We start from the raw sequence: 24,600 nt of genomic DNA on the forward strand, positions 1-24,600 counted from the left end.
AGGAAGGAAAAGAAAAAACAAATGTCACATTGTCATGTCGTTATCCAAGCAGCCCTCCCTCCCCGCCCCCGCCCCCGAGTGGCTCGGAATCCGCTGGTCGTCACGGTCACTGTAGAACACACACACGTATCGCTTACCTGGGGGCTAGCCGGGTGGGGTGGGCTACCTGATCTAGCTGGAGACTTTGATTTGTGGGACTGACAACCTTATTATGCAGTGAGCTTATTATTGATATTATTCTGCTCTCGGTTGCCATGGCCACCTTGTGAGAGACATTCAATTTTCTCTCTTCCATCATCATTATCTATGAGGCCATCTGTTGTGGAAAATGAATTCAGCCTCATTTGCATGACTGATAAGCAATTTTTTTTTTATCTATTTAACAGAAGGTCATATGCCGGGGATTTGGAGCCTGTGAAAAAAAATGTGGAAAAAAAAAAGCCTCAGCGAGGCTGAGTGGGGCTGCGTGCATGAGGGCTGTACGTGGGGGTGAGCCAGACCCCCGAGGCCCGTGAGCCTATCGCGGCGTTTGCCATCCCTGCCCGGGCGACATTTTTTTTCCCTAAGCTACTGCACACTGACAGAGCGGGGGAGCGTTTCCCTGCAGCCTTCCTGAAGCCCTGACTTTTCACCCATTGTCAGTGGGTGCGTTTTATTTTTTCCTTCCCTGGACTATGGGTTACGATGTCAGTACTCACTGAAGACAAAAAGCAACCTTTCCTGCGTCTCGTGGTAGGCACAGTCCTCGCCGTCGCCCCACTCGTGTGGATCAGGGCTCTCTGCCTCCGGGTGCGTTGAGCCAGCAGTTACTTGCCTTTCACTCGTGAGCCGGGTGGTCATGTTGTGAGGTATGTGACATTCATTAGGTTAATTTTCTGGATTCGGAGGACAGGACCTGTGTTACTGCGGTCCATGGTCCTCTGCTGCAATTCCATTGTTTGCTGCTGTTTAAAGTTATTTTGATAGCGTGGCTGGTAGCTGGACGGTGCCTGGGCTGGAGGTTCTCCTCTGCAGAAATCTGTCTTTAAAGCGGAATGGGTGTTAGGTTGCATGCCTTCACTGCGATGTCGTTTACTAGAAAAAGCAAAACAAAAAACTTGCTGCTTGTGCATAGCACTCAGAGGGTCTGAGGGCTCTGAAACAAAACTTCCCACAGACTCCTGGATAGCTTTACATTGCAAATGCAGTAGGTCGTTTTACAGAGAAGTTAAAATCATAGATATTCTTGATGCACTGTTATGTTTGCCAGATGATAAGAAGAAAGTTGATGTTTATTGTTTACATTGATAAACTCAAATAAAGATTTTAAACTAGAAGCTAAATGTTTGAAGTTTATAATAATGAAACAGCATTTCACTTAGAGCAGAAATGATTTTGATGTCACTTAAATGAATGAACCAAAAGTTTAAACTGCATACTTCCACTTCAAGACAGGCCACAACAAAGCAATACGCATGTCTGTAAATGCCCATTTAAGAATGAGGTTCATAAAATATACAGCCCAGGCTTTGGATTTAGTATTATTTTAGCTTGGGCAATTTTTCACCCCACTAAGACTGTGTTAGCTGTAGAATTTCGTTGTTAGCTCTTCACTTAGAGTAAAAACATCTTATATAAGAGCACTTTTTCAAGTGTCCATGTTTTTACTGAACATCATATACAGAAGCACGCCATGACACCCTTACAGGTATAATTAGCTTAATTGTTCAGCTTTATGAAAGTCAGGTTGCTTTGTGAGTGATAAGTAGAGGCATGTCTTTCAAACAGATAAGAACGTGTTTGCTTAAAACCGTAAGTGTCTGCCATCGTATTCTTTTCTGAAAAACAGCACCACTGCATTCCTGTAAGTTCCCACCTCTCGAAAACTTTGAATCCAAAGTGTTGATTGTATATTATAGATGCTACTAGTGACACATTCCAGAAAAAAGAAGTTTGTTTTCCTGATTGACCTAAAGAAACATATAGGCTTCTGTCACCTCAGAGGCATGCAGTTGACTGGCTAAAAGTCTTTGTAAAGTGACACTTCAACAATGAATTTTCTGTGTCACACCAAGTGAGCTGTCGATGATACGTTACTGAAACTCTTGCCACTCTACATAGATTTCTCATAAGCAATCGCAGTGGTTACATAACCTCTCCTTTTAAACTCAGCCATTTTTTAAATATTGTAGTTTGAAGTTTGGACAAGTACGTTCGTTTTAAGCATTCATTTCACACTCAGCAAGTTGGAGACAATAACATCGTGGTAGCCTGTAGGGATGATTTGCAGTGGCACGGGCTTTCTCAGTGGACTCTAAGCTCAAGCATTGTAGAGACACTCGGATCTGGGCTGGAACATGGAGGGTGGCATTGCTGTCTTCTAATCAGTACATGGGGTCTGAAGATTCGTCAATCGAAATTGTCAACTTCTGAAAAGCTAGAAGGTAGCACAACTGATCCCCCCACCGAAAAAAAGTTAATTACCAATCTTGGTTAGATTCTTCCTGGCCTCCCTGACATTTGACTGCTTCTAATTCACTGATTAATCTCATTAATGTGATTACAGTAGGATTTAGAGTTGGCTACCATTGTTCTGCAGACACTGCTATTCAGCCCAAGCACTTGCCACCTCATTCAGTTTTGCTGTGATTTTTCAAAGGCTGGTGGAGTGAGCCTTTGTGAGCAAGACGTCTCTGCCTCCCTTTTCAGCACCAGGAGCTGTCCGCGGCTGGTAGGGGTTGCGTGCAGCAGGGGCTGACTCCCTGCTAGCCAGGGCGGGGTGAAAAGGCTCACTTTCATCACCTTATGATTGTGCTTATTGAGGGAGAAGTAGGAGCAGCCTTTATGGTCACAATAGATGTGAAGATGGTGCAGCCAAGGTCTCTCTCCTTGAAGACTTACTTCGCACAAGTCTTCCGGCTGCCGTTGCCTACACGTTCTAACCTATTTTTGAAATCGCCGGACACGGATTCAGTAAGATTACTTGTGCAGGGTCATTTGGAGTTGGGAAGCTGTAAACGTTTCTACTTTTCAAATGAAAAAGTCTTTATCCAAGCGCGCATAACTAACAGTCAAATCTAGTTTTTGAAAAGATAAGCCAGGATTAGCTGGTGGTGCAGTAAGGCAGAAAGTATGCATGACACGTACATTTCAACTTCTCTCGTTGAACTTACACCAGCAGCAGAACGCGTGGCAACTGCGCCATTTGGGTCAGGACCTGAGGTCAGGGTGGAAGGGCCAGTGAGGTGCTGCGTGGGAGTGGTGTCGTGTCCCACAAGAAAAGAACCCACAGCCTCTTCTGGGCGATGAATTAGACAAGCATGATTTGGGAGCAGGTGGGTGTTTGGGGGGATAAGACTTCAAGGCTTCGCTTACATTGTTCCTGTTGTGTTTTTCGCCTCATTTACTTTTTGTTCTTTTGAAAATGTTTATATTTTGAATCTTAGTATTGATGCATCCAGTTTTTCACTATCTGACGGTTTGTGTCTTTTTTTGTTGTTGTCAACTTTTAATAGATCAGGGAAAAGAAACGATTGTGCCACTTCAAAGACATTTGGGATTTTTTTACTCATTAAATATACTTAAATTCAAAATGATTATTTGTTCATCTGCCTTTAAAAATACTCCATGTGTACAACTTTTAACGACCAATTACTTCTGTGTGAAACATTCATTTTGTTGAGTAAACAATATTTTCAAAGGCACATGTATAACCAGACTTCCAATTCTGCCGATAAATCGACCTAACCTGAGGGAAAGTTGTTGTTCTGAAAACACATACTGTGTGATCCAAAATGTTTTGTTTACATACACATCGGAACATTGCAGAGGCTACAGTTTTAGCTTCAAATGACGGAAAGTTTCATTTACTTTTAAATATTTTATGTAAAAGGGCTCAGTAAGAACTGCGGGGAACAGCCTCCCTGCTGTGCAGGGGGCTGGCTCGCGGGGTGGCCCCGGGGGTGCAATGCTCTGGTCCCCAGTCAATACCAGTTTTCCAAATGCATGAGTACTTGGCAGGCAGTCTACCTTGATGTAAGGTCTCACCAGAACTCTGTCCAGCAAATGAAGGCAGATTCAGGAAAAAGATACTCAATTTCTGCTTCTTTCCTAAATGAAAATACTCCATAGCATTAATTGAATGCAATGGCATTATGCAATTTCAAGTTTAGGCTTTTTTATTTTCCTGGGGGAAACTGTGTAGCCTTCCTTAGAAAACAGTAATGAATAAACTTGAACAAAAACTTGAAAATGATTAGCATATTTTTCACCAAGCTAAGTTTCATCACACTGTATTCTATACCACAAAGGGATTAGTCTGTATTTATTCAAAACTACCTAAAGACAGAAGCCACCGAAAACTTAAAAGAAAAGATACAGAGAGGTGTGTTGTTGCTATTGTTTGGAGGTTTTTTTTTGGGGGGGGGGATTTGGAGGATCATTTCCAAATGTCATTTGTGGCTGGTATATTTTAAAAAGACATTTCAGATTGGCAAGCCTCCCCATTTCAGAAATATTGCCTGAAATGACCACAATCCATGAGGCAATAATACCAGGTACCCTACTTTCACATAATCTGTCATAGATTTTCCGGCTTTCAGCTTATTCTGAGTACCAGCCGTGTGTCTGTGCCCACAGAAGGCCGTGGCCCTGGCAGCGTGGCTCAGTCTGTGTACCTTTGTGCCCTCCTCCCCTCTCCCTACCTCCCTCTCCCTCTCTCTAACTCTGCCCTGCTTGTCTCCTCCGCCTGCCTCTCTCCTGTCTTTCACACCTGCATTGTTCCAGCACACAGTGAGGTTTCTATGCGTGTTTCCACCATGCGACTGTTTTGCGCTGTGACACCCTAATGAGTCCTCAGGGTATCTGTGGAAGTGATCAGGATGGAGAGAAAATGTAAGCCAGGTGGCAGGGAAGTCGGGAGAGTGCACGCGTGCTTACTTATGCTGAGGCACGCCGAGGGACACCGCGCTGGCTCTTCTGTCGGGGAGCTGTTCTCACCATGCACCTCTTTTTAAAACCCCAACTCCCCACGTGGCGATGACCAGGAAAGTTGGGAGGGGGAGGGAGCTACCCCGTGCTGGGTGAGGGGCATTGTGCTGCGGGAGATGGAGTGGCACGGGGTGCTCTGGGGCTGCTCTGGCCGAGGCTGCGGTGGCTGCTGGCAGGCTCGGTGAGGGGGGCACAGCCTCCACAGGGGCCAGGATCTGCTCTCAGCACGGGCGGCAGAGGCTCCGTCTTCAGAGGAATTACCTTGAGAGCTGGAGTCGTGCTCTTGGTAACTCGGACCTGGTGTCGCTCTCCCCACTAAACCACAGCCAGCATTGTGTCCCGGGGAGGCCTGCTGCGGCTGGCGGGGCTCTGCCCTGCTCTCGCTGCTGGCGGCGAGCTGACAGAGGGGAGGCTCTGGAGGGTAGGGGTGAGCAGAACGGACATGTGGCCGGCACCGACATGCGACCGTCTCCCTGTGGCAGACAGAGCACCGCACGTGTGAGAAACGGCTGCGGAACCGGATTCAGCCTGCTGGCTCCCGACTCTGCTCAGAAAGGTACCTCTTCCCTTCTGCTTAAAGGGTCCACGGCATTTCTGATTTGCCTGGTTGTCACGGCTCCCAGCCCTTGAGAATTATGTCAAAGGTTCTCTTACGACTTCAGCGCACAGCTGTTCCTCACCTGTCTGCCCGTCCTCTGCACTCAGCTGCCCTCCCTGCAGCCCTGCCCGTCGCCCGACTTGGTACACAGCCCAGCCGACAATGGAGGCTCCCTCCAGCAGAGCTGCACCCAGCAGCTCTCCATTGTGGGCGCCGCCGTGGCCGCACGCTGCCTGGAGTTCTTGCTGAACAGGAGTCCGTGTGTTCGAGGCTAGGCTCTGGGGGAGGGGAGGTGCCGTGTGGCCTTTATGATTTAACGTGGCCTGTCACGGAGCCGTGTGGGGAGAGGGCTGGCAGAGTGGGACGGGTGCTCGCCGCCAGAGAACACATGGACTGCCTGACTCAAGAAGCCATTTATAAAAGCAGCACATCTTTTTTTAACCAGAAAAATGCTAATGGAAGTCATAGATCCACGCTCCCTTTTGTATATTTGAAATCTCATTTGGTCTTTTCAGATAAAACTTTCCTGATTTTTTGTCTTCTAACCATGCTAAAAGGTTGAGGATGTTTTCACTGTCCTAGAGAATAGATCTGATTCTTGTTTTAAACGGAAATGCTCCACGGCGCTCACACCGAGGCAGTGATGGAGTGTGGCTGGCAACCCGAGAGATTTTAAGAATCAGTCCGAGTTAACTCTTGTGTAACTGCTCATCCGCTAGGAGCAGCGGTGGGGGGCTCTGGGACCTCGTTCTGTTTTGCTGAGATGTCAGGCAGAAGCACCACGTGTGATTCTGGGGTCCGGCTGACTCCGGTGGGTGTCTCAGCCGCCGTGTGGTTTGCTGTAGCATCCTGTCGGGAGAGGTGGCTGGCGATGTGACCTGGCGGGAGCTGTGAGTGCCTGGCACTGGTGTTTGCAGTTCTCATCTATTACATTCAATACAGCGCTGCACATGACCCAGCCGTGCTCTGGGGCTGGGGCCTGTGGGTGCCATGGAAGACGGCGCAGCTACATCCCAGCCCTGCTGACTGCTGCAAGCTAGCAGGCAGGAAGGCACGGAAAGACAGGCTAGTCCACAGCCGTAGCTCTGCCACGCAGGCTCCTCCCGGGTTAGGGTCTGGGGGAACGGATGTGTGTTGTGTTGCTGGAAGGATGCGGCCCAGGACAGGGTAAGTCCGGCGTGCTCTGCCGCTGTCCTGGGGCCGCGCTGTGGGCTCCCTGGGCCTGGCAGGATGGCCTTGTCACCTGCTTGCTGCCTCTGACGGCGGCTGAGCTACATCCACCCGCTCGCGCCGCACGCACGCCTGGCTTCTCTGCCGTTCGGAGGTGCCAAGTTATTAATCCCCATCTTCGACCTCAGGCCTGTTGGTGTCCTGTCTGAGAGCGTTAGTACTTTTGTCCAAGTGGTAAAATAATTAGCATGCAGATGAGAGTGGCCCCGGGTCTGAGCGCCGGAGGCGAGAGGAGCAGTGCAAAGTTGATTGGGTGAGTGCAGAAGGGTTGGTGGCCTTCAAAGGCATTAGGAGAGTTCTGTGTGGGGCAGGTTGGAGGGTTTCCAGGGTGAGTCCCCAGGATGGAAGGCAGGGGCCTGCCGCCGGAGCGACTGCCCTCAGATGCTGGCTTAGCTGAAGGTGCCACGGGGACCTTTCGCAGGTAATCCGTCTAGACCGCTTTGCTCTGCAGCCCTCAGGTCTCCCTTTGACACCCCTGCAGGTAAACATGTCCTGCCCTGGGTCTGCTCCTCGAAGTGGGGCAAAGTGCAACCCCGTGTGGTCAGCACCAGGAGGGGTCACTTGCTGCTGACTTGTGTGGCCAGCTGCCTGCTCGCACATCTGAAGGGAAGTGGACTGTTTAGAGAGGATTGTTCTCAGAAATGTACAGCAGCCATTACTCAACGTGCTCAATTAATATTTTCTGGAACAGTGCACCGAGACCAGCAAAATTAGCAAATGTTATTTCAATGAAAGCCCAGACAGAATTAGTTTTGACTGGTGTATATTTTTCCTAGCCGGAAGAAGATTTTAGCTAATTTAACTAGCAGCTGACTGGAGATGGTGAGAATTGGACTGAAGTTTCTATGGGTCTGTGGCTCCTACAGACAGGAAATCTAAACACTGACCCAACGCTGGCTAGTTGCCGTTGTTTTCGGGAGAAGGTGTCCGTTCCTGTCGCCAGCTCTCTGTGAGAAGTGGATAAAGCTGCTGGAGCCCGGCTCCCTATTGTCGTCTGCAGCACGTTTCTTATGTAAGGCTGGAGCTGGAGGACGGCAGTCTGGGCACCTCCACGCTGAGCCCAGCGCGTCCACCGGGGGCTCACGGGTAAACAGTTCTGCTCTGACGGTTCCTATCCTCCTTACAAGGCAAGGTGTTCGCTTTAACTAGCCTAATTATTTCATCTGCTCTTAAGGCTGAACTCAAGGAGAAATGATGATCCTTTATCTATTTTACAGTTTCCTGGATACTTTAGATCATGGTGATTTTAGTTTGCTCTTGTTTTTTAAGCTTGGTTATTTATTTCTTTAGGAATGACTTGCTTTACTTTAGCTGTTTGCTTTAAACAATGACAGTAAATATTTGACCCCCAAAATACAATGTTTTTGGAGGGCAGGGGCAGTTTCTACGGCTTAAAAAAAGTATGCCTTTCCACAGCAGGCCAAACCACCTTCAGGGAACCCAGGCCTGAAACACGAGGTGTTGGAAAACATTTTAACCCTTTGTACGAAGCTGCTGGGGTGCTCCCTCCCACGAGCTGCCCCTGGGGCCCCTCTGCCTTTACTCTGGCACACTGGGTGAATTCCCTAATGTTTTTAGGTCTGTCAACCAATACATAAATAAATGCTTTCTTTTTCTATTTTATTTTAAAATTCGCTGGTAAACTGAAATAAGGAAAAGGGTGAGTTTTTTTCGCATTTTAACCCAGAGTATTAAATTCTTAATTGTTCTCAGATTCTTGAACTCTGCTTAGAGAAAAGTCCTGTCTGTACTGTCTCCGTTGCTGCATTTCCTTTCAGAGTTGAGCCAGGTTTACATGATTTAAATAACTTCCTTTAGTTTTATTATGAGCTAGAAGTCTCCTGGGCACAATAGCAGCATTTAGCTCTGGCTTCACCTTAGTCCTTTGAAAACAGCAAAGACGCTTGAGAATTGCGGCCTCCGGGGCTTTGTGCCTCCGCCTGTCCCGTCGCAGGTGTTGCTTTAGCCTTTGTTTTGTGCTTGCCCCCACCCCCACAATGCCACCTGAGTCTCCACTTGACACACCTGCTCTGGGTCTCTGCGCCAGCCTGTCAGCTCCCAGGCCCTGTGGACCCGGGACAATGAGGGGACCCAGGCCTGGAGATGCAGTGGGGTGGCCCTGCTGGGCTTAAGTTTCTAAGGGGATTTTTTTTCAAAGTTTGTCTCCAAGGTAGACTATCAACTTTGGACAGAAAACCTGTCCGTGAGTCCCCACAGTATCGGTCCTGGCATCCAGCTCGGGCTCTCAGCCTGCCAGGCTCAGGCGGGCAGGAGGGGTCGGGGCTGCCCTGGGGCTGCTCGAGAGCGGATGCTGCAGTGGCTCTGCTGGGGCCTGGCCCCGGCAGCAGGGTGACAGTGTGCGATTCTGTCCTCTCAAGGTTGCCAGACCTGTGCGCGTGCTGCCGTTGGCTGTCGGGGGTACCACGGTCAGCTTGGGGATGGCTGGTGAGGGCGCGTGTCCATGTGCTTTTAACGTGCCAAAGCGACAGTGTGGTGTCAGCTGACGGGGCCAGCCAGCCGTGTGCCTGCTAAGCTGCTCTGTCCCTGTGTGCACTCGCTGGGAGCTGGAAGAACTGTGCCTCATTCCGTGTGCAGCCCGCGTCTTCCCCGCGTCTTCCTGACCGCTTAGACAGGACATGCAACCTGAGCTGAAGGAACCCACCCGAGGACAGCCGCCTTCCTGGGGAATTTCCAGATGGGAAATGGCGGGCTTAGCACTGAGGCAGGCAGCCCCCACATCGCTAATTGTGGGGGCGCTGCTAGCACAGGGACACTGGCTTTCCTTTGAGGATTTCTAGCCCCACACTGGGAGGGGGACCTTCGGCCATCTCTCAACCCACATTGCAGTGTGGCTGAGTGGCACTCCATGAGGGCTTGTCTACGTCAGTGCAGCGTCTCAGTGCCAGGGCCGCCACCTCGCTGAGCCCTGGGAGTGAGGGGCAGGTCTCAGAGGCCGGCTTCAGGCCTGGCCCTCTCCCCACTGGCTGTGCCGTCCGAGCAGGGCCAGAGAGCAGACACCCGGGAGCAGAGCCCTGTCGCCGTGGTGCAGGCCAGGCAGCCTGGCTGTGGAAATTATCGAGCCTGCAGGGCACCCCATAGAGAGCCATCAAATGGAGTCTGCTCCAGAGCTGTCTGCGAGATTGCCAGCGCTCGGAGATCAATGTGGCATCTGCCAGTGGGCCCTGGCTCCCTGGAACCCCCACCTGCCTAATGCATCTGGGCAAGAGCTTTTCAGAAACCCGTTTCCTTCAGGATCAATTTAATACGTCTTGAGGGCCAGGCGCAAGCAAATTGATTCTCTCTCTGCACCAGGAAAACTCGTAAACATCTGCAAGAGCACAGACTCCCACCAACCCCGGATCGGGGCGCGATTTTGCGCGATACTCCAAGCCTACCGCCTTCATAGCTCATGCCAGCACGGCATTTTTTAATTAGGAAGTTGATTAGAAAGGGCACGGTAGACCACGGATGTACGGGCCTTGGCACCCGCCCAGCTGTTTGTTGTCTGGTGGTGGGAAGTACAGCTCATCACCAGTTGCAGGAAAGAGGGGGAGGCCGTTCCAAGGCACAGAGACGGTGGCAGCGAGGTTGCTGGGCCGCCCGTGCTGGGCCACCGGGAGGCTCCTCGCGTGAGCCTCGCCTAGCAGACTCTCCCTGGCTTCCTCGGACACAGGAGCCCCGGCTCTGTGGGAGACGGGCAAATGCAGGTCCCCAGGGTGAGTGACCGGGGCTCGGCACCTGTGCTCTCTGGATCCCGTCTAGTTCCTGGTAGCCTATGGGCTTACGTCAGCCGTGCTGGGCTGTTTATCTTCAACAGCAGCTAGTTTTGTTTTTGCTTTTTTCCCCCCTCGGGAAATCCTTTCCTTTACTGGCTCTTTGGAGGGCTCGGAGTATATTATCACAGAAATAAAACTTGATGCCTAACTGTCGTGACCTGTGGCTAATGTGGTGTGAATAAGTGCCATGTTTGGAATTTGCGCCTGCCCAGCCCCACTGCAGGTGCTCTCCCAGGCCAGCGCTAGCGAGCGAGCACAAAGACGGCCGGGTGCCCGGCGCGCCCTCGTGTCTCGGCAGGGCTCTGGGGCGTGCCACTCTGCCCTAGGGAGACACTCAGGCTTGGAAGCCGGGGGTATGCCTCTACCCCAGGGGGACTTCGGCTGGGGGTAGCTGCTGTTCTCTGCCCTCTGAGCCGACTTGTCAATTTGCCAACTGTTTTTAGATTTTGCATTTTGGTAGTGTAGTGACAGCCAGCCAGCATTAGGGAGATGGTGGCTAGCCCAGGGGTCCCTCTGTCCTGTCCTGGAAGAAAAACGTCCCAGTCAACGCGAAGATGAAAGGCCTGACTCTGAAGCAGCCCCGCCGCCTTCCCGAGCTCTGCTAGCTGAGCCGCTCACGCAGCCACGTGCACGGAGCACCTACTGTGCGCAGGGTCCGCTCAGTGAGACACACCCTGCCCGCGGAGATGAGGTGGCCGGGGCAGGGTCAGCGTAGGGACGTCAGGCTCACGCCAGGTGGAGAAAAGCACTTTGTGCCTCGAGACCAGGCATGAGGCCAACCCAGGGGCCTGCTCGTGGGCGATGACACTTGGGTGAGTCAGCTGACCACTCCGAGCCACACGCCACACATGGCCAGCATCCCGTCACGCTCTGTCTGACAAAGTACCTGCTTTGGGTTCGTGACCTCCACCCATGCCAAGTGCGGAAAGGCCCGGCTCGCTGAGGGCCTGGCTGTCGGTCCTCCCTCGTCATGTCTCCACATACGTGATCCCTCCCTGTGTTCCCCAGGGACAAGCAGGCACACCTGTTTACGAAGGGGCCCCCGGAGTGAAGACCACGCAGGCTGTGGCACAGTCAGGGCGCCCAGAGACGTGATGGCGAGCGTCGCTGTCTGTCTGCAGTTCCTGACATACCAGAGACCAGAGTGGAGCATTCTAGGTATGACACGGTCAGGCCACGGACGACCAACTGAGGCCGCCTGTCCCCTGGGTCCTGCCCCCACTGAGGCAAGAACTGAAGGGACAGCGGCTTGACCCCTGCAGCTCACGTTGGCTGCAGAGCTACTGAGAGAGACGCAGAGGGGAGTTTAAAGCAGGAGGTGCACGCGTCGCGTAGCAGGTGGTCCCCAGGGCCCTGGCTCGCCCACACGGAGCCCGCCCTGACCCAGCCACCCCAGGATCCCAGCCTAACAGCACAGAGCCTGCCCCTGACCCAACCCCAGGGCCCTGGCCCGCCTGCACAGAGCCTGCCCTGTCTGCATAGAGCCTGCCCTGACCCAGCCCCAGGACCCCGGCCTGCCTGCACGGAGCCTGCCCTGACCCAGCCCCAGGACCCCGGCCCACCTGCATGGAGCCTGCCCTGACCCAACACACCTGGCGCACCAGAGTGGAGTCTGTTCCAGGCCCGTGAGAGACCAGTCAGGCTGGAATTAGCATTCATGTTCTCTCAGAGCTGGAAGCCGAAGCAGCTCAGGCTTCAAACAGCCACCTTGTCTCTGCCTACAAATGGGACTCTGAGATTGCATCAAGGGGAAGGGTCGGTCCATGCCAGGCATACGTGTGTGACAGGCCTGAGTCCTCGGAGTCTGGGTGGAGACGTCCAGACTAACTATCTGCCCATTGGCCGGCTTCGTATTCGTCCAGTCGTGAATGAACACAAGAAGTGTCCACTGAATTTGCACTGGAACCTCCCATACCATGGCAGTTCTGCTCAGACCCGAAGGACAAGGCTGGCGTGGCCTTGTTGCCCACATGCTCGCTGTGCACTTTGTTGCTGGGATCGTGTGAGCTCGAAAACAGTCCTTGTCCCTGAGAGACCCACACCCACAGTGCAAGCCAAGAAGCTCGCCCTTGTTCCCCAGGGACAAGCAGGCACACCTGTTTACGAAGGGGCACGCCACCTGTTCCTCTAGTCGTGAAGTTAATGATGAGAACCGCGCCTAATCAGAGGGCTTCGTGAGCGGGAGACAGGCGGGTTTGTAAGACAGCAGGTGACTCCTCCTTGTAACACGCCACGTTTCAATCCGCGTACGTTGGATTTTGAGTAAGTTCGAAAACACACCCAGCCATGACAAATATTCCAGATGACAAATGGCAGCACTGCGAGGACTGGGTGCGGAATGCCAGGTGGGAGAGCCACGGCTTTCCACCACACGCTCCGCGTCTTCAAGGCCAGCTGCGCACACGGAGTTGCTTCCGCTTGAGGCCGGGCGCAGTGCGATGGCTGCTGGCTGGGTGATCAGCAGGAGGAAGAGGGGCCCAGTACTCAGCAAAAGCACCAGCAGCACCGTGGTGCATACTTTCTGTGTATCCCGGCACCGCCTGTTCTCTGCTCCCCTGACCGGGGAACACACAGCCTGGACCTGGGGCACCCCCGTCGAGCTCCGCTCACCCCGGCTCCCCAGCGGCCCCACTCCTGGGTGCATGTGGCCTGACAGCAGGGCACGCTCCCTTCTCGTGCTGCCGAAACGATGGCTGTCACGCGAGGCTGCTTTCCCACTCGCGGTAGGAGAGCTTTTACTTGGCACTCGCGTTGGGGCCTGTCTCCCTTCCTTCTTCTCGTCCGTTGCTTGTCGAAGGTGAGGGAGTCGGACTCTGTAATCCTCAGGTCCCTCCCAGGGCCGATGAGGGCGGCTCTTCCTGGTCAGGGCTATGAGAAGGTGACAGGCTGGATACTGGGAGCAGCAGCACAGCCAGGGTCCCCTCTGTTAGCGTTCTGCAGGGGAGTGTGGAAAGCAAGCCTGATGCTCAGGCCCTGGCGTGCTTGGAGCATGTGCCCGTGTGGTTGTTGAGTCTAACCCAGACATCGCTGACTTGGAAGTCCTGTGGTCGGACACGCTCTCCCATCCGGAAGTATCACAAGACTGCAGGAAACTCAGCCGTGGACTGAGAACCAGTCCTCTGATCCCTTTCTGTCTTTACCCCATGTGTTTGGGGCCCATGAACTTGCACGTTCGGCACGTCCCCCAATGGCAGCTCCAGGTGGAGAGCCGTGCTGACGGGACCCGCCATGCCAGCAGCTGCTCCGTCCTGACCCCGTCCGAGCTGTGGTCTCTCCGGTGACGGCATGGCCCACACGTCCCCGTCATTCCTGTGACTCGGTGTGGGCTCCCCCCTTGCCTTTCCCTCGAGGAAGCAGTACTCTGGGTGCCACCAGCCACGCAGGGGCACGTTCTTAGTGCCGAAGACCTGCCATGCCCCACATACAAGGCTCCAGAAGGACGAGCAAGGCTGTGCGGTCGCCAGTAGCCTGAGTCTGCCAGGGTAGCCAACGGCGGACTTCCCCAGTTTAGCAGGGTGCTCTCCAATTTTGTCCTGGGAACAGCCAGCGAGACAGAGAAGCGCAGTGCGCCACCATGGCCAGGAAGACCGGGCAGCCCTCGTCTGCTGGGAACCCAGACTTCTGGCCTGGTCTGGGGGACTTTCCAGGTCCCCGTTACCAAGGTATCCTCTTGCAGAACTACACAGGAACATGTTTCCTTAGACAAAATAGTCCTTGCCTTGGAAGCACAAAGTGCCACATGCAAACTCTAGTCTAAGCTCTGGGAGATGTTTCTTCCACTCGAAGAAGTGGGGAGACATGGTATGGGCAGGCCGCTCTGTGAATGACGAAGAGTGGAGGCAAGGGAGAGGGCACTGAGAAACTGCTGAAGCTGCTTTCGCCTTTTGAGATTCAAAAAGAAACATTTCTCCGGAGACAGAGATATGCATAAAGCCTGCATTCGGCCATTCCCAACTCAATGAGCATGGGCCCTGTGACGATGGGCCAGCAGGCTTAGGCACCGTTCTGGAAGGTCCAGAGCTTAGAGTGGTAAGTTGCGAGGGCCCAAGCTCTTCAACAGCCATCCACACTGTGCATCCACCTGTGCTGCTGAGAAATTGCTGGGAGTGGGTCCCAAGAACGCGTTCGAGGGTGCCAAGAACGCAGGTAGTGAGTCCTAGTAGCAGCCGGCACCACGCTAGCCGTGTGCTGAGCCGACGCCCCCATGGGCGCATCACGGGAGCCCCAGGCGTCCCTGGGCTTGGGGGTACTGTTGTAACTTCATTATCACGGAAGGCAAGCACGCCCATGAAAGGGTCCCAGCTGCTGGAAGTGCATCCTGCTTACGGAAACTGCCCCCTGAATGCAGAGCTCTTCACGAGAAGAGCAAAGACTGACGACTGTACCCGCTTACTGCTTACTTTAAGCCACGCCCTCGCCCCTCAGAACTGACAGTGTCATCGAAGGTAGACATGGCCACGGAAAAGGCGAACTAGCAACTGTCCCCCACTTCTAGGACCACCAGGGCACTGCAAGGAAAGAGCTGTGTGCGTTGGGGTCACCTGGGTGACTGGAGCGAGGCTGGGATAGAGTTGACAGCTGAGCGAGTCGCTCTGTAAAGCCGGTGACCGTTGGCCGCTCATAAATAGGTGCCATTTGGACCGATCCTTGGAAAGGAGCCTGACCGGGTCTGTGCGGGAGAAAGCCCTCTGCATGGGGACGAGCCCAGCAGGTACAGGCTGTTCCAACCTGGCCCTGCCGAATGGGGCCTGGTCGTGGATGGGCTTCCTCCTGTCACGTGGCCATGGTATGCTTCATAGTGACATCGGGGGTTCTACACTTGGGTATGTGGAGAGCAGCTGTCTTCGAAACCATTAACAGCTTGCTTGGTATGTTTTAAAAAATGAATGTCATTTTGTTCTATAACCTAAATATATGACCTTCTAGAGCTTTATTGTTTTTACTGAACTATTAACAGGGTTAAAGACTTTACTTCAATCTTATGGTTTTCAAAAATAATTCCTGGGAACCAGCAGTTAGCATAATGGCTATGTCGCTGGACTCCCACATAGTCCACTGCGGTTTGCGTCCCGGACCTGGTGGCTTAGAACTCACGCCGGGTGCATGTGCGTGCGTGCCCAAGATTCTGAGAGGAGAATGGCGGAGGAGGGATTGAAGCGTGGGCACCCGCCTGGGGGGTGATTTCTCGCTTTCTGTCTCTCTGTCTCTCTCTGTCTGTCTGGTGAGCGCACGCGCCCTATAGCAAAAACCTCTCAAAAAAAAAAAAATCCTTAAAATGCCTCATAAGACAGTGGAAAACATTTAAGAAAATAATGGCGATAGTTACTTTTCTTCCACTTTGCAAATCTTCATGTGATTTCCTTTTTTCCAGAGAGAAAAGACTATTTAGAGGTAAATTTGTGTGAGTCTGTGACAGAGTAAGGGCATTTGTGAGCGTACATGTGATTAATCGGACATTCAGTCCAGGTTTTAGTAAGTCTTTCAAATTAGTGATCCGTCACTAATTTGATCTTCTGGCTATGATCACATTTAAAAAAATAAACTGGATTTATTTCATCCATGAGCAAGACAGAAATATGAGAAACACAGAGACAGAGAGATGAGAGAGGCAGAGAGGCAAGCCCCTCCGACAGCTTTCGTGCCACCATCCTCCCCCGTCTGAGCCAGCTCAGGTCTCAGGCTCACACGTGTGTGCCTGGTGACACAGGGAGGACCCCGCTCGTGAGCCCAGGGTCTGCCTGTGGGCACAGTGGTGTCACCCACTGCACCACCTGGCCATGACTAGCAGAATGTACTCCAGGAGCACAGATGGACATGTCCAGGGTAAGAGGCAGTACCACCAAGCCGGCACTTCGTTGGGTTACCCTTCACTGTGATGATGAGCGTGGCCTCCCTTGTCCCAAACGCCTCCGAGGATTTAGTACATGGATACGTGGAGGAAAAATGTCCTCCCTCCTCCTTACAAAATGTCCACAACATAAAGACTTAATTATTTTGAACTAATTTATACATATGAATCAGGCTAAGGCCTGATAAGGAATATCAGATTTCTTATCTACTTTTGTAGCCTGCTTAAAGGGGTCAGGATGAGAATGGCTGCAATCCAGGCTCCTGCAGAGAGCCCTCCTGTCCTAGGCCCCTGCAGAGAGCACTCCCTGTCCTAGGTCTCTGCAGAGAGCACTCCCTGTGCTAGGCCCCTGCAGAGAGCACTCCCTGTCCTAGGCCCCTGCAGAGAGCACTCCCTGTCCTAGGTCTCTGCAGAGAGTACTCCCTGTGCTAGGTCTCTGCAGAGAGGACTCCCTGTGCTAGGTCTCTGCAGAGAGCACTCCCTGTCCTAGGCCCCTGCAGAGAGCACTCCCTGTCCTAGGCCCCTGCAGAGAGCACTCCCTGTTCTAGGTCTCTGCAGAGAGCACTCCCTGCTCCAGGCCCCTGTAGAGAGCACCTCCTGTTCTAGGTAAATGCAGAGAGCACTACCTATTCTATGTCTCTTCAGAGAGCTCTCCCTGCTCCAGGCCCCTACAGAGAGCCCTCCCTGTTCTAGGTCTCTGTAGAGAGCACTCCCTGTTCTAGGTCTCTGCAGAGAGCCCTCCCTGTTCTAGGTCTCTGCAGAGAGCCCTCCCTATTCTATGCCCTGCAGAGAGCACCCCCTACATTCTGTCTCACCACCTCAGAACACAGTGAAGAAGAGACACACTCAGGGCCTGAGAACCAGTGCGTGTGCTCAGTTTCCCAAGTTTTGCTTTATATAAGCTGAGCTCCAGCAAACGTGTAGAGCCCGTTATACGAGCCTATGGACTTTGGTATCTATAAAAATATCGTTGTTATGCCGAGGACACTGAGGAAAAACTAGCTCTTTACTTCTACATTGATGTGTTAAAGATGGTGAATACAGAATGTGAATCTAATACACCTGTGTTCTGAAAGAAGTGCAAAATTACCACCTCTTCAGGTCCCAAGTGCACTGCTGCTTCTACTCTTTCTGTTTCCCCCTTGGTGCCCAGGTCACCCCCAATTCATGTGTCCTCCTCTTCATCCATTCTTTCCAAACACCAGCCAGTCACCCATCTGCTGACACCCCACTTGTCAAGGAAATGTTTTCATATGCTGTAGCTGCTCTTGCTGCCCGGTTTTGCCCCACTGGCTTCCAGGCAGAACTTCCTTCATCCCCTTTCCTGGAGGTCCCAGCTGACAGCAGTCTTCCCCCACAGCTTTGGGTGAGCCTCCTCAGTGCAATGAATTGTCCCGTCTGGGCTTGGCCTGCCGTATAGACATTGTCTCTACCTCTGCAGGGCCTAGCAACAGGGAGAACGGGAAACACGGTAGAGAAAGCCGGAAATGAAGCTGCCACAAAAGCTGCCAGCGAGGAGAACCTTAGTAAGCTCTAAAGTGCTGTATCCACAGGCGCATGCTGTGAGGGAGGGGCTAGGAGGGAGCGGTCAGGAAACTACACAGCCTGGGGAGGAGCCAAAGGCACAGGCAGGCAGGCAGTCTGGCACCAGCCACAGGTGGGCCCCAATGGCCACAGAAGCACCTGCCTCTCCCGGTGCTCTTCCCTGGGATCCTGTCTCCCCACAGCTCCCTTCCATAGCCCTGCACCTGGAGGCCGGGCGAGGGCCACACTCGCAGTGTCACTCTTCTGCCACCATCGTAGATTTAGGCCTGCTTCCACCAGAGCAGCGCCACACACACAAGGTCTGATTCTGCAGAAGCCGTGAGAGTATCATGTGAGCTAGCCGGAGGACTCGACGGGGGCAGGAAGTGTGCTTGGAACCCCAGACTGGGTGTGCATACCCTGTGGACACAGCACGGTTGATGCGCATGCAAGGTTGATGCCCTGGAGGCGAAATTTCTGCAGAACTGTTAGGGTTAAAGGACTCTAGGCCATAGATTCAAGCTCTCTCAGCAGAACATGGCTGCTCTCCAACCCTGTGGGAGCCGGCATGTCTCCTCAAAGCCTGCGGCAGAGCCGGTGCAGACCCGACCTCGGTGCCCGTCACTGGTGGGAGCAGCCTCACCACAACTCCCCCTGTGCCCGCTCCGGTCTGTGGCAACAAAACGAGACTCCATGCAACAGCCAGCCCCGCTGAAGTACGGTGCTGGGAGCAGGCCTTGTCCAGGAGCACACGCAGCCCCTGAGGGCCCGCAGCACTGACTACAGCCTGCGTGGCGCCCCCCAGAGGTGAGCAACAGGGCGAACTTGCCTTATTCTGCAGACAGTGTCACCTGGCACCTCCTTTAGGGCCATCAGCTTAGACGTCCTTTGAAATGACCTCATCACACACCTCACAACTTGCAATCCCTTTCCTTCTTGTGTCAGGGAAATCAGACAGGGCCGAGCAGCCGTCTTCTCTGGTGCTCAGCTGTCCCCTTGTGTAGATCCGTCAGTGCAGAGCGGACAGGTGGGAAACACCGGCAGGTGACTCGGTCTGGAGGGAGTGACAGCGTGGCAGGTGTCCACGCGGATGCAGTGTCAGAGCACGTTCAGCGACACCTTCCTTTTCTGACCCTCGTGGAATCTTGGTTATCAAAACGTTGAAGGGCCTCATTCGTCATTTGTAGTCTTGAAACCAGACCCTCAGCCGCGCTCAGTCTGCCTGGGGAGCCTAGAGCGGTTGCCGAGCCTGAGGCATTGGGGGCCGTGCAGCCAGCCGCCACCCTGTCGGCGTTGACCCAATGAGCGTGCTGCGTCCGCAGAGACAGGGAGTCACTGTCCCCTTGCTTCTCGTCTTTATTCTCCGTTCTGCTCGCTGGCTTGTTAGGTGGGCACATCTTGCTGTAGGCTCTCTTTGATCAAAACTTATGCAAATAACTGTCCTTTCATCCATTTCTTCAGCCAATGTTAGAGGCTGCAAGAAAATGAATCAAGTGTCCTCGGTTTCGGAAACGTTAGACCAATAAGGAATAACGGCAAATGCATACGTGACTCTCATGGGTTGGGAGCTGGGGAAAGGAGTGGGAATGACAGGTGCTCCACTTACATGGCTTTCTAAGTGGGTAAGAGACTGCATTGAGCGATCTAGCATGGGGATAGAGAAGAAGGTGGTGTTTAAGACCGTCCTGGAAGGAAAACGACGGCTTTTGACAGGTAATGATGGGGAGGGGAGAAGTCAGGCAGGGAAAGCAGGGAGCAGACGCTGGCAGCAAACAATCACGTGCTGTTCCGGGGTGGCTTCTCTGATGAGCAGCAGGGCCCGGGGGACGAGGCGGACAGACCTGAAGGCACTGGGCAGGCCAGGCCGGGTCAGAGCGACATGCCTGCAGCCGTTGCCTGCAAGGAGAGCACGGCTCTGCTCCCGGAGAGTGGGAGATTACTGAAGGGTCTGTGCCGCTGAGTGACAAGGCAGAGCTATTCTTCGGGGTAATTAATCTGCCAGCCGATCCGCAGCTACTTCCTGCCAATTCTGCTTCCAAAATAGCTCTCCCAACTGTTTCATCCCTCCATCCTTCTCCGCCACCTCGGGTAGGCTGTCATTATCTCCCTCCGGGACGGCTGTGCACCACACCTGCCCTCCCCGCCGGCTCTCGCTGACAAACGCTCTCCACTCTGCCTTCAGACTAATTGTTCCTCAGTGCAGCTTCAAGTCGCTTCCTTCAGGGGTCTCCCATTTCCTACAGAGATGAACCCAGACACTGTCCTCCTGTGGGGAGGCCCCACCCACACTCAGGTTGACACCTCCCCGGACCTCAACCCGATCGACTGCAGGTGGCAACACAAGAACTGTACCACCCTGCTCATTTTCTGTGTTGGGTACTCACAGTGTTCTAGGAATTCACACTGCCCCGGGTACTTGCTCTGCCCTGGGTACTCGCACTGCCCTGGGTACTTGCTCTGCCCCGGGTACTCGCTCTGCCCCGGGTACTCACACTGCCCCGGGTACTCGCTCTGCCCCGGGTACTCGCACTGCCCTGGGTACTCACAGTGTTCTAGGAATTTACACTGCCCCGGGTACTCGCTCTGCCCCAGGTACTCGCTCTGCCCCGGGTACTCGCTCTGCCCCGGGTACTCGCTCTGCCCCGGGTACTCGCTCTGCCTTGGGTACTCGCACTGCCTAGGAATTCACACTTTCCCAGGTACTCGCACTGCCCCGGATACTCACACTGCCCCAGGTACTCGCACTGTCCCGGGTACTCACACTGTCCCAGGAATTCACACTGTCCCAGGTATTCACACTGTCCTGGGTACTCACACTGTCTTGGGTACTTACACTGTTCCAGTAATTCACACTTTCCCAGATACTCACACTATCCCGGGTACTCACACTGTCTGGGTTATCGCGCTACCTTAGGTACTCGCACTGCCCTGGGTACTCGCACTGTCCTGGGTACTCATACTGTCTTAGGAATTCATACTGTCCCAGGTACTCAAACGGCCCAGGAATTCACACTGTTGTGGGTACCCACACTGTCCTGGGCACTCACACTGTCCCGGGTATTCACACTGTCCAGGGAATTCACACCATCCCTGGTACTCTCACTGTCCCGGGTACAGGAGTTCACACTGTTCTGGGTACTCACACTGTCCTATGAATTCACACTGTCCCGGGTACTCACACTGCCCAGGTATTCACACTGTCCCGGGTACTCACACTGTCCCATGAATTCACACTGTCCTGGGTATTCACACTGCCCTGGGTACTCACACTGTCCCGGGTACTCACACTGTCATGGGTACTCACTCTGTCCTGGGTACTCACAGGGTCCTGGGTATTCACACTGTCCCAGGTACTCACACTGCCCGGGTACTCACACTGTCCCAGGTACTCACTCTGTCCCAGGTACTCACACTGTCCCGGGAATTCACACTGTTCCGGGAATTCACACTGTCGCGGGTACTCACTCTGTCCCAGGTACTCACCGGGTACTCACAGTGTCCCAGTTACTCACAGTGTCCCGGGTACTCACACTGTCCCAGGAATTCACTGTCCCATGTACTCACACTGTCCTGGGTACTCACACTGTCGTGGGTACTCACACTGTCCCGGGTACTCACACTGCCCGGGGACTCACACTGCCCGGGTACTCCCAGTGTCCCAGGTACTCACACTGTCCCGGGTACTCACACTGTCCCAGGAATTCACTGTCGCGGATACTCACACTGTAGCGGGTACTCACACTGTCGCGGGTACTCACACTGTCCCAGTTATTTGCACTGTCCTGGGTTATTTGCAGTATCCCAGGTCACTTGCATGGTCCCGGGTTATTCGCACTGTCCTGGGTTCTCATACTGTTCCTCCCACAGAGTTCTCACAGCGTGCCACCCCTCCACTGCCCCTTTCCACCATGGCATCCCAGCTTCCTCTGGGAGGTGTGCCTGTCTCCTGCATGCTCACAAGGTATGTCAGGTCCTTGCCACTGTCTGCTGTGCCTTTGTAGTGTTCATGTCGCGATATACCCTCCCCGATGAGGCCCTGAAACGTGGGCCTACGTGCTGTGCCTGCCCACCCTGCTGTAGGTTCTGGCTGGCCTCAGAAGCGCTCTGTGGAAGGGAAGAGAGATCACGAGTGGAGGGGTGGGGCACGAGTGTTCAGTGCTGCTGTGGACACCAGCGCACCACCAATCAGGGGACCTGCGCCCTTCATTCTCAGGGCTCCTCTGTGTGGCCTGTCACTCCGTGCACCGTGGTACATAGACATGAGTGTCTGGAGCTGCACTGAGAGCGGTCCATAGGCACTCGGAGCCCATGGGGAACGTGGCCAGCCACTCCTGTGTCACCAGGAGACTTGCTGGGAAGTGAGTTGGTGGGCCAGCCTGAGGCATGGTAGATAAGGCCCCGGATCCCACGTGGGCAGCAGCGAAGTGCAGGTTCCAGATCAGGTGGCTTGAGAAACATGCCTGGTACAGGTCCATGCCCACAACCTGAAGGGGGGAGATGGGAGATGGAAGGAAGGGACTGTGGTGTGACCGTGGCCCTGTGCCCTCACTCCTCCGTCTGTAAGGAACTGTGGCATGACCGTGGCCCTGTGCCCTCACCCCTGTCTGTAAGGGACTGTGGCATGACCGTGGCCCTGTGCCCTCACTCCTCTCTGTCCCTGGTGAGCACACACACACCTGCTGGGCCAACATGAATAGTAATGGCAACAATGACTTTTCTCTAAACTGATGGAGCAAGAGGTCCCCTGTCAGGTGCTTTGATTCCACCTGGAAACCGTGGCCGTGCACCGGCTCCACTGTGCCTGTGAGCATCAGCCTGCTCCACCCCGCCCAGGCCAGAGGAGCTACTTCGGCCTCGACAGTCGTGCGTGTGCCCATGAGTCTATGCAGTGGACAAGGGCCGTCGAACACAAGAACTCCTCGTATTTATTGCCAACCATTGATGCTAACGACGGGGTAGAGATTGGGAAGGAAAGCCTTCCTCCATCTTCCCTTCCTCCAGGGCAAAACCTACGACAAGGAAAGGAACATCTGGGCCCTGCAGTGCAGGGGGCCTCACTCTCAGAGGCACTGCAGGGGGAGCCATGGCCTTCTCCAGGTCCAGACTTGGCAGCTGCCGGGTTGCTCTCCAGAGAAGGCCGTGGGTGGGCGGGCAGGTGGGTGCCCCCAGAACCCCTGTGCAATAGCTCAGGGCCCTGGGCCAGCTCTCTCCGTAGCGGAGCTCAGAAGGCAGTGTGGGCTTCACCCTGTTCCTGCCAAGAGGCAGTGAGGGCTCCTTGCTCCCCACCCTCTCCCTCCCTCTTAGTTTGCTAAAGGGGGCATGCCTCACTAGAGGGGCAACCTGAAAAGCAAGAAAGCGCCGAGCATTCCCCAGGGAGGGTGGTCATGCCAGTCCCCTCCTCTGTCTCCCTCCCTCTGGACTTGGGCACCCACGTGCGCCTGGCCTGCTTCTTGGGCTGCTGGCCCGCGTCGCAAAATGCACATGGCTGTGTGGGATGGCCTACCCGCCACGTTGCTGGCTGCACCGAATCCTCCCTCTTTTATGATAATTTTTATGACTAAAACTTACTTCAGTGATGTAAATAGGAGTATGCTGAATTAAACTTACTCAGAGAATAGATACTTAGATATTATACCCTATGTCTGCACATGTGAAGCCAAAAGTTGGTTCAAGGGATGCATTTTAGCCATCGAATATAGGGATACAGAAAGTCACCTTGTGTGTGTGTGTGGGGGGGGGCAGCAGGCTGTGCGGGTAAGGCACTGGACTCCCACAGGGCCGGCCGTGGTGTGCGTCCCAGACCTGGCAGCTCGAAAGTCACGCTGCACACTGTGCATGCACACCCAGATCCTGAGGGCACGGGGGCCAGGGACTGCAGTGTGGCCATCCCTGGGGTGATCCCTCACCTTCCTTCTCTCTGCCTGTCTGTCTCTCTCCAGCGAGTGCATGCACCCTATGGCAAAAACTTTAAAGTAAGTAAATAAATAAAAATAGAGAAATAAAAGTCACTTTTGTCCAGTATGAGGAAGCAACATACCATGATGATTTGTTTGCACACTGCCTATGTTCTCGACGGTGATTTGTTTGCACACTGCCTGTGTTCTCGACGGAATTGTAGTGCCCTTCCGCTCGCTGTCTGGCTCTGCTGACTGACATTCTCATGAGCTCTGCCGTAGAGGTGTGTAACCCTCACAACCAACCCCACCTCCTCTCCAAATGAGTCCCGGCTCCAAGTGGCCCAGAACAAACTTTGTAAAAAGTATTTTAGGGCCAACCCTGTAGCATAGTGTTTAAGGGAACTGGGCTCCACGTAACCAACTGTGGTTCAGATCCTGGTCCCAGTGGCTTAGAAAGCACTGTGTGTGTGTGTGCGCATGTGCCCCAAATCCTGACAAGATGGAGGGGTGGAGGGAACAGGTCATGGTGTGACCACTCCCTGAGGAGGTGCCTCATCTCTCTCTCTCTGGAGGACACGCGTTCTCTGGAAATCAAAGAGAAAGTTCATACTACGTTGTGCTCTGAACGCGTGTCCCAGTATAGAACGATTACTAACGAAGTAACTCACACTTTGGTGCTGTGCAAATCCTCCACTGAGGGTCTGCTTTACGCTCATGAGCATGGGCTCAGAGTGGCCGTGCAGGCGGCCCAGTGGCTGC

The 24,600-nt window shown here is 53.8% G+C and overlaps 1 protein-coding gene across 1 annotated transcript in view; it reads left to right on the forward strand.

Annotated features, from left to right (window-relative positions):
• Positions 1 to 202: 202 nt before the first annotated feature.
• The window catches only part of MYT1L (myelin transcription factor 1 like), a 406,891-nt gene continuing 382,493 nt past the window's right edge, over positions 203 to 24,600 (forward strand). The window contains 1 exon segment of the mRNA XM_006153537.1: positions 203 to 848. The gene's annotated coding sequence lies outside the window, so the exon portion shown is untranslated.

Source organism: Tupaia chinensis, unplaced genomic scaffold, assembly GCF_000334495.1.
Source record: "Tupaia chinensis unplaced genomic scaffold, TupChi_1.0 Scaffold000377_5, whole genome shotgun sequence".
NCBI classification, from domain to species: Eukaryota; Metazoa; Chordata; class Mammalia; order Scandentia; family Tupaiidae; genus Tupaia; species Tupaia belangeri.